The 6754-nt window shown below is 41.0% G+C and overlaps 2 pseudogenes; both read right to left on the bottom strand.

Annotated features, from left to right (window-relative positions):
- Positions 1-855: 855 nt before the first annotated feature.
- Positions 856-2814, bottom strand: LOC118837124 (annotated as a pseudogene).
- Positions 2815-4209: 1395 nt separating this feature from the next.
- On the bottom strand, positions 4210-5484 carry LOC118834753 (annotated as a pseudogene).
- Between the last annotated feature and the right edge of the window lie 1270 nt (positions 5485-6754).

Here is a 6754-nt window from a genome sequence, read left to right as displayed (position 1 = left end):
TTTCTGTTTTCCCTCTATACATGGCTTGTTTGTACATATTTGTTTATTGTCTCCCCCATTAGATTCAGAGCTCCTTGAGAGCATGGATTGTCTTTTGCCTCTTTTGGCACCCCCAATGCTTAGCACAGAACCTGGCACCTAATAGGTGCTTAATAAAGTTGACTGAGTGACTGACACACACATACACATATATGTTTAGTATATATAGTACATTCAAAGTATCCTGAAGAAAGGTTTATCGCAGTTTTAATAAACTTTAATAGCTTAAAACTACATTAAGACTTTCCTAATACCCTATATTTGCATCAGCATGGGTTTGGAAATCCACAGTTTTCTGGGACTCTGGTAATAGTATTTCCAAAACATTATAATTTTAAAATAGGCCAGTTTTCAAGGTAAGCTCATGAGAATGCTTGATGACATTAAAAATCCAAAAATAACCATGAGGATTTAATAAATTTAATACCCAGTACTAGGCAAGAGCAAAGGAGCTATAACCCTGGCAACTTTTCCTTAAAATGAAATCAAATTCCCCAAAACTTAAAAAAAACCATAATTGATAATGGGGGGGGGGGAGTCTGTAGGAAATAAGGGTCAATACCAGACTTACATTTAATTGATCCAAAATAGGAATCAATGGCAGTAAAACTGGAATCTTCATAGTCATCATTAAAGTAATAGAATGTTGGTAACAGTGGAAGGCTGGGTGAGGCTGGAGACAAGTATGGTGAAGAGGAAGTCAAACAGCTAAAAATTTGCCTTATTTTGGCATTCCTACTTGGCCTGAAATTAAAAGCTTTTGTGTTAGTCTATTCACAGCGATATTCCTTCCCAACTAACTAGTCAGTTTCTTGACTAAATTCTCGATAGAACTTCATAGAACTGTGTCCTTTTCAGAACCATTCTTTCCTCAGTAAATCTCTTGAGACAGTCTTTAAGTTCAATCTTTAAATCATTCTGTTCCCAGATAAATTCTACTTGCTGGCCTCTATTCATGCTGCTAAGTATAGCCATTAAAGGGTATCTTTCCTCTGTTCCCTGTCACTTTTGCTTTTGTTCTCATAGACCAGGACATATGGGTCATCTGGCAAGAATAGTTCTCCTAGCTAGATCTCTATATATTTTCATATAGTTGAAATGAATACACAACTTGTTATACCTATTGAGGAGGGGACGATAGATGTTAGTATCTTTCTTCCTTTATGTACCTTTTGGTTCTCAGATCTTCCAGTTTTCAGCCTGAATGTGATTTTGTATTCTGCTGTTCATTCATGGAAACTCTTTGTAGAGCAGAACCAAAGCTGGGAGATGGCTCATCAAATGGCTTTGCTTTATTCTCTACCATGAAAATCTCTTTTCCCTTGTCTAGACATTCTCTATGGTGGATATTTTCATGATAATTTGCATGATGTTCAGTCTTAATGACTTTCTGATTTTTCATTCAATTCATGTTCAGCTCTGGCTCATCATTTTCAGCAGTTTTTATTGGGTGATTGTAGGTACTACCAACTGGGCAACATAAGGCTCCAAAAAGGAAGGACATTTCGTGAAGAACTGGCCTGCCAACTCTTGGCAATCCTCATTCTCCGGAGCAATGACATCTAAGATGCCTTCCATGGAACCAATCTTCCCAAACTATGCTCTAGACCATCTCATCTGGAATCTCACCTTTAGGATCGGGATAAAGTCTCTTGTAAAGATAATACAGTCCCCAAAATTGTCACTGTATTTATTCCTTGCATCCAGCTTCCTTTTTTTTAAAAGAAATCCTTTGATTGACAGTTTTTAAAACTGCATATTTCCACAATCAAAACAAGCATTTGTTTCCTTCCTTCCTTCCTTCCTCCCTTCTTTCCTTTTTTCCTTACTTCTTCCCTCCCTCCCTCCTTTCCTTCCTTCTTTCCTTCCATCTTTCTTTTTTCTTTCTTTCTTTCTTTTTTCTTTCTTTCTTTCTTTTTTCTTTCTTTCTTTCTTTTTCTTTCTTTCTCCTTTCCTTCCTCCTCTTCTTCCTTCCCTCCTCCCTCCCTCCCCTCCTCCCTCCCTCCCTTTCTTTTTTTCTTTCTTTCTGACTTTTATGGTATTCTGAATTACATGCTAAATACAGTCTTACTAGTTCTTTGCCTTTTGGGTTGTACATGCTGTGAGCATGCAGTGATGGATTTTAACGTTATTATTTTGCAAAGCTTTGAGGGTAAGAGAGCTTCTTGGAGATTCTACTGCCTAGCACTGGTCAGGTCTCAGTCTCCAGTTCTTTAATCTCTCCTAGCACATCCATCAGTGTTGAGGGCTCCTGCTCTGCTGGTGAGGCTTTGTCAGGCTTAACTGTAACTCCACAGGCCGAGCTCCACATTGGTTCAGACCTTTACATATATTATTTTGTTTAAGCCCCTCAACATCCTGATCCAGATAAGTCCTGAAGAAATTGTTATTACTATTTTATGGGAAACCATGGCTCAGAAAAGTTAAATAACTTGATCATGGGCCCATAGTTGCAAAGCATCACAGGCAGTATTTGATCCCAAACCTTCTTGACTCCATTTCAATAAGTCTATCAACTGTGCTGTGCTGCTCAGGATAGATGGGAGTGGAACTTCACCACAGATTTTGGTCCAAGCTGAAATCAACCCACTAATGGTTACTTTTTTAGCCATTTCTGAATCTGCCTAAATCTATTATCATCTAACCTACATATCTCCATCAGTTCCACAAGAAGAGCATGAGAGATTTTGTCAAATGTTTGATAAAATCTGACATACCCCTCATCAACCTGCGCAAGGAATCCTGCCCCGAAAGGGGATAAGGTTTGTCCGGCATGGCATGTTCTTGATGTAGTGATTTTAGATCTTTGTGCCTATTATTTCATTTTCTACATATTTACTACCCAGATTTTAAATAATACTTTTTAGAATTTAGTCAGAGGCCAGAGGCAAGCTCAGTAGCATGTAGTTTGAAGATTTTCTTCTCTTTGCTTTCTGGACAATTGGGACAGCATTTACTCTTTTCCAATTCTGAGGCACCTCTCTTACCCTCTACATTATATCAAAGATCATTTATATAGTCACTGGAAATAGGAATAGGGACCAGACTTCTGATTTCAATGATATGGGTAACTAATGGATGAGGAAACTCCCTTTACCGAAACAATTCAGCATAAGAAGATTTGTATAAACTTATGTGGAATGAAAAAAAAACAGAAATAGCAGAATAATATGCAAAATTATGAAATAATGTAAATAAAGATGTTGGTTAAAGTCAGGTTAAACACAGTGACCAAACGATCCCAGAAAAGAGATGATGAAGCACACTTCCTTCCTCTTGGTAGAGAGGTGAGAAGCTATGGGTACTGAGTGTTGCATGTACTATGTTTGTCAGCTTTGCTTAACTGTTCATCTTGGTACCAGGAAGTGTTCTTTGGTGATAATGGTTGGTTATTATATTGGGAATTAATGTAATATGATATGTAAAAGGAAAGAATACAACTTTTAAAATGGAATTCACATATTTTCCTACAGGCAATAGGAAACCGCTGAAGGCTTTTGAGTGAGGAAATATTGTTATCCTGTACACCAGTAAGATTATTTTGGCAGCTATATGAAAATTGAGAAGGGGAGAGCCTGAAAAAAAAGAATAACAAATTAAAGGTTATTGCAACATTCCAGAAATGAGATGATGAAGGAATGAATTGGTTAGTGGCCCTATATATGCAGAGAGGGGGGGAAAGATACAGGTGATTTTGTAGAGACACATTTTATGAGATTTGACAACAGTTTGGCTGGAGAGGGAACAATGAGGGAAATGGAACATTCAAAGATGGCTCCTCATTTTGAGCCTGCAGATTGGTGGGCTGTGCTGCTCTTAAGAGAAATGGGGAATTTAGTGGCAAGGGTTAAGTATAGGAGGGAAAATTACAGGTTAAGTTTGATGGATGCTAGATTTTAGATGTTGGTGGGATATCCAAGTAGAGACATCCATTAGGCAGTTAGTGGTGGACGATTTAAGTTCAGGGAAGACATTAGGGATGAACACATAGATTTGAGAATTCTCTGCAAAGAAGTAATCATTGGAATAATGGGGCTAAGTGAGATCACCAAAGAAGAAAGTACAGACAGAGGGGACCCAAGGGAGAACTTTGGAGCATAGCCATTTTTTTAAGCAACTAAAGAGCCTTTATTAACTTCCTGACTCAGTCCAGGTCTTCAGTTTATGGCCCTAATGCCGCAAGACTTTGGTGTCATTGGTCTCTGCCACCACTTTGTTGTGTACAGTCCTCCGAGTGCTGGTCTTATGTAAGAAACTGCTGCTGTTGTCCAAGGCACTCCTCATTCTCCAGCAAGTTTCTATAGGTGTGGATCTCTACTTCAAGTTTGACCTTAATGTTGAACCCCTTGTATTCCTGGGCCTGGTGCTGCCCCTCTGTTCATGTCTGCCCCAGCTCTGCCTCCAGGTGTAGCAGGGCTGTATTGATCTGCTCCATCTGGATAGCATAGCAGGTCTCCACCTCCCTCAGGCTGTCCTCCAAGCTGGTTTTCAAATTTCGAAGGGAATCCAGGTCAATCTCTAGGGACTGGACTGTACATTTCAGCTCGGTGACAGTATTTCAGGCTGCTTCCACCTCTTCAGATCTTGTGTTGATTGCCACAGTGCTCTCCTCGATCTGCTGGGACCAGTATTTGTCAAGCCCCTCTTTGTTCTTCTGAGCCAGAGCATCATACTGGGCTCAGATATTAGCCACGACCTTGCCCAAGTCCTGAGATTTGGGAGAGTCCACCTCCACAGTCATCCCAGAGTCTGCAATTTGAGCTTGTAGAGAATTCACCTTCTCCTCATGGTTCTTCTTCATGAAGAACAGCTCTTCTTTCAGGGTTTCAATCTCTGTCTCCAGTTGCAGCCTGATCACTTTGGTGTCATTAATGACCTTCTGGAGACTGTTGATGTCACTTTCTACAGACTGTCTCATAGCCACCTCTGCTTCCTACTTGACTCTGAAGTCATCAGACACCATAGGACATTATCAATCTGTAAGATGATTCTGGCATTGTCCACTGAGCTTGTATAGATCTGCGCCCACAGACCCTCAATTATCTTGAAACAGGGCCCCCCTTCTCTGATCTGAGGTCTCTTCTTGTCCATATGCTCCCTGAGTTTCCCTTCTAGTTTATAATTCTCGGTCTCCAGGCTCTGCACACTCTCCAGAGAGAAGGTGAGGAGGTCATGCATGGTCTCCTTCTCCCCTTGGATCCCCCGATCCCGACCAGCCCCACCATCAGGCCCCAGGCACCGCGCCCCTCCCCCCCAGCTCTCGTGGAACCTGGTGGTGCCGGCCATAGAGATTCGGGAGCCAGAACCACCGGCACCTGCATAGACTCTGCTGGCGGCGCTGCTGGCGCTGCTGGCCGGCCGGACCCAGTGGCTGGGCACCTGGACAGAGCCCAGGGAGCATCAATTCGTGAAGAAGGTGGTGGAGCCGGTAGTGAAACTCATCATGTCGATGCAGGAGAGCTGGATGCAATCGGAATAGTCCGAGCACAGCCATTCTTAATGGGAGAAGAATAATGACCTTTCAAAGGACACCAGGAAAGAAGATTCAGGTAAATGGGAAGAAACCAGGAGAGAACAGCACAACTGAAGCCAAGGTGAGAGAGCCCATCCAGGAGGAAGGGGGAATCGCAAGTGCTGACTGCTGCAAAAGGTAAAAAATGACAAGGACTAAGAAATGTTTAATGATGAAAAACCGTATTTAAGTGAACCAAACTGAATACTTCCAAACAATAAACCAAGACATTAATGAGCTGATCTGAAGTTTTACTTGACTGAGAAACCTCCCTGAAAACTCTCATCTGATATTTTTGTATTTGAGGTGGCATGTATTATCTACTAGATGAAAAGGGACTAGAAATGGAGCCCTCTGAACATAATGTCTTCATATGGAGGTTGGGATGTTGAGAGCAGAGAAGGAGGCAAACCCTGATATCTTTACTTAAAGATGAGTCTCTGAAAGGCCTGGATAGGCATTAGTTATTGTTCATTTGGGTTGAGTGAAAGGATGAAAAAGACAGAAGATGGATGGCACATAACTTGAGAGTTGAAGGATGTGAGTTCAAATCCCAGCTCTGACATATACTACCTATGTGACTTAAAGCAAATAACTTAATCTTTCTGGGCCTCAGTTTCTTCATAATGTAAAGTGAGAGGGTTGGACTAGATAACAACAACAATGACAACAAGCATTTGCAGAATGCTTACTATGTGCCAAGCAATATATTATGATGATCTCCATGGTCCTTTATAGCTCTTAATCTATGATTTTCTGAAAACGAGAACTGAATGTGAAACTTCCTTAAGGAAAAGGTCATTTGGGTGGAATATGACCAGAGAAGAGGATGCTAAAATGCTTTAACACTGGACAGTGAAAGCAGTGGGTATTATTACTCAGTGATCAAATCTGCTTTCAACACGATTTTGAGTTGCCCTATTAGACTTCTGCCAGGGATGATAGCAGCTGGGTGGCACAGTGGATCATCAGCCCTTGAGTCAAGAGGACCTGTGTTCATCACTTAACCCTGTTTGCCTCAGTTTTGTCATCTGTAAAATGAGCTGGAAAAGGAAATGGCAAACCACTCCAGTATCTTTGTCAAGAAAATCCCAGGTGGACTCACAAAGAGTCATATGTGACTGAAAACCTGAACAACAAAGATGTTAAATGTCTTGTAATAAGAACACAGTATTGCAAATTTTCTGTCTTTTCAAATCCAGT

Source organism: Trichosurus vulpecula, chromosome 1 (assembly GCF_011100635.1).
Source record: "Trichosurus vulpecula isolate mTriVul1 chromosome 1, mTriVul1.pri, whole genome shotgun sequence".
Classification (NCBI taxonomy): Eukaryota; Metazoa; Chordata; class Mammalia; order Diprotodontia; family Phalangeridae; genus Trichosurus; species Trichosurus vulpecula.
The sequence above is the reverse complement of the archived record's forward strand: the minus strand, read 5'-3'. Positions and strand labels throughout refer to the sequence as shown.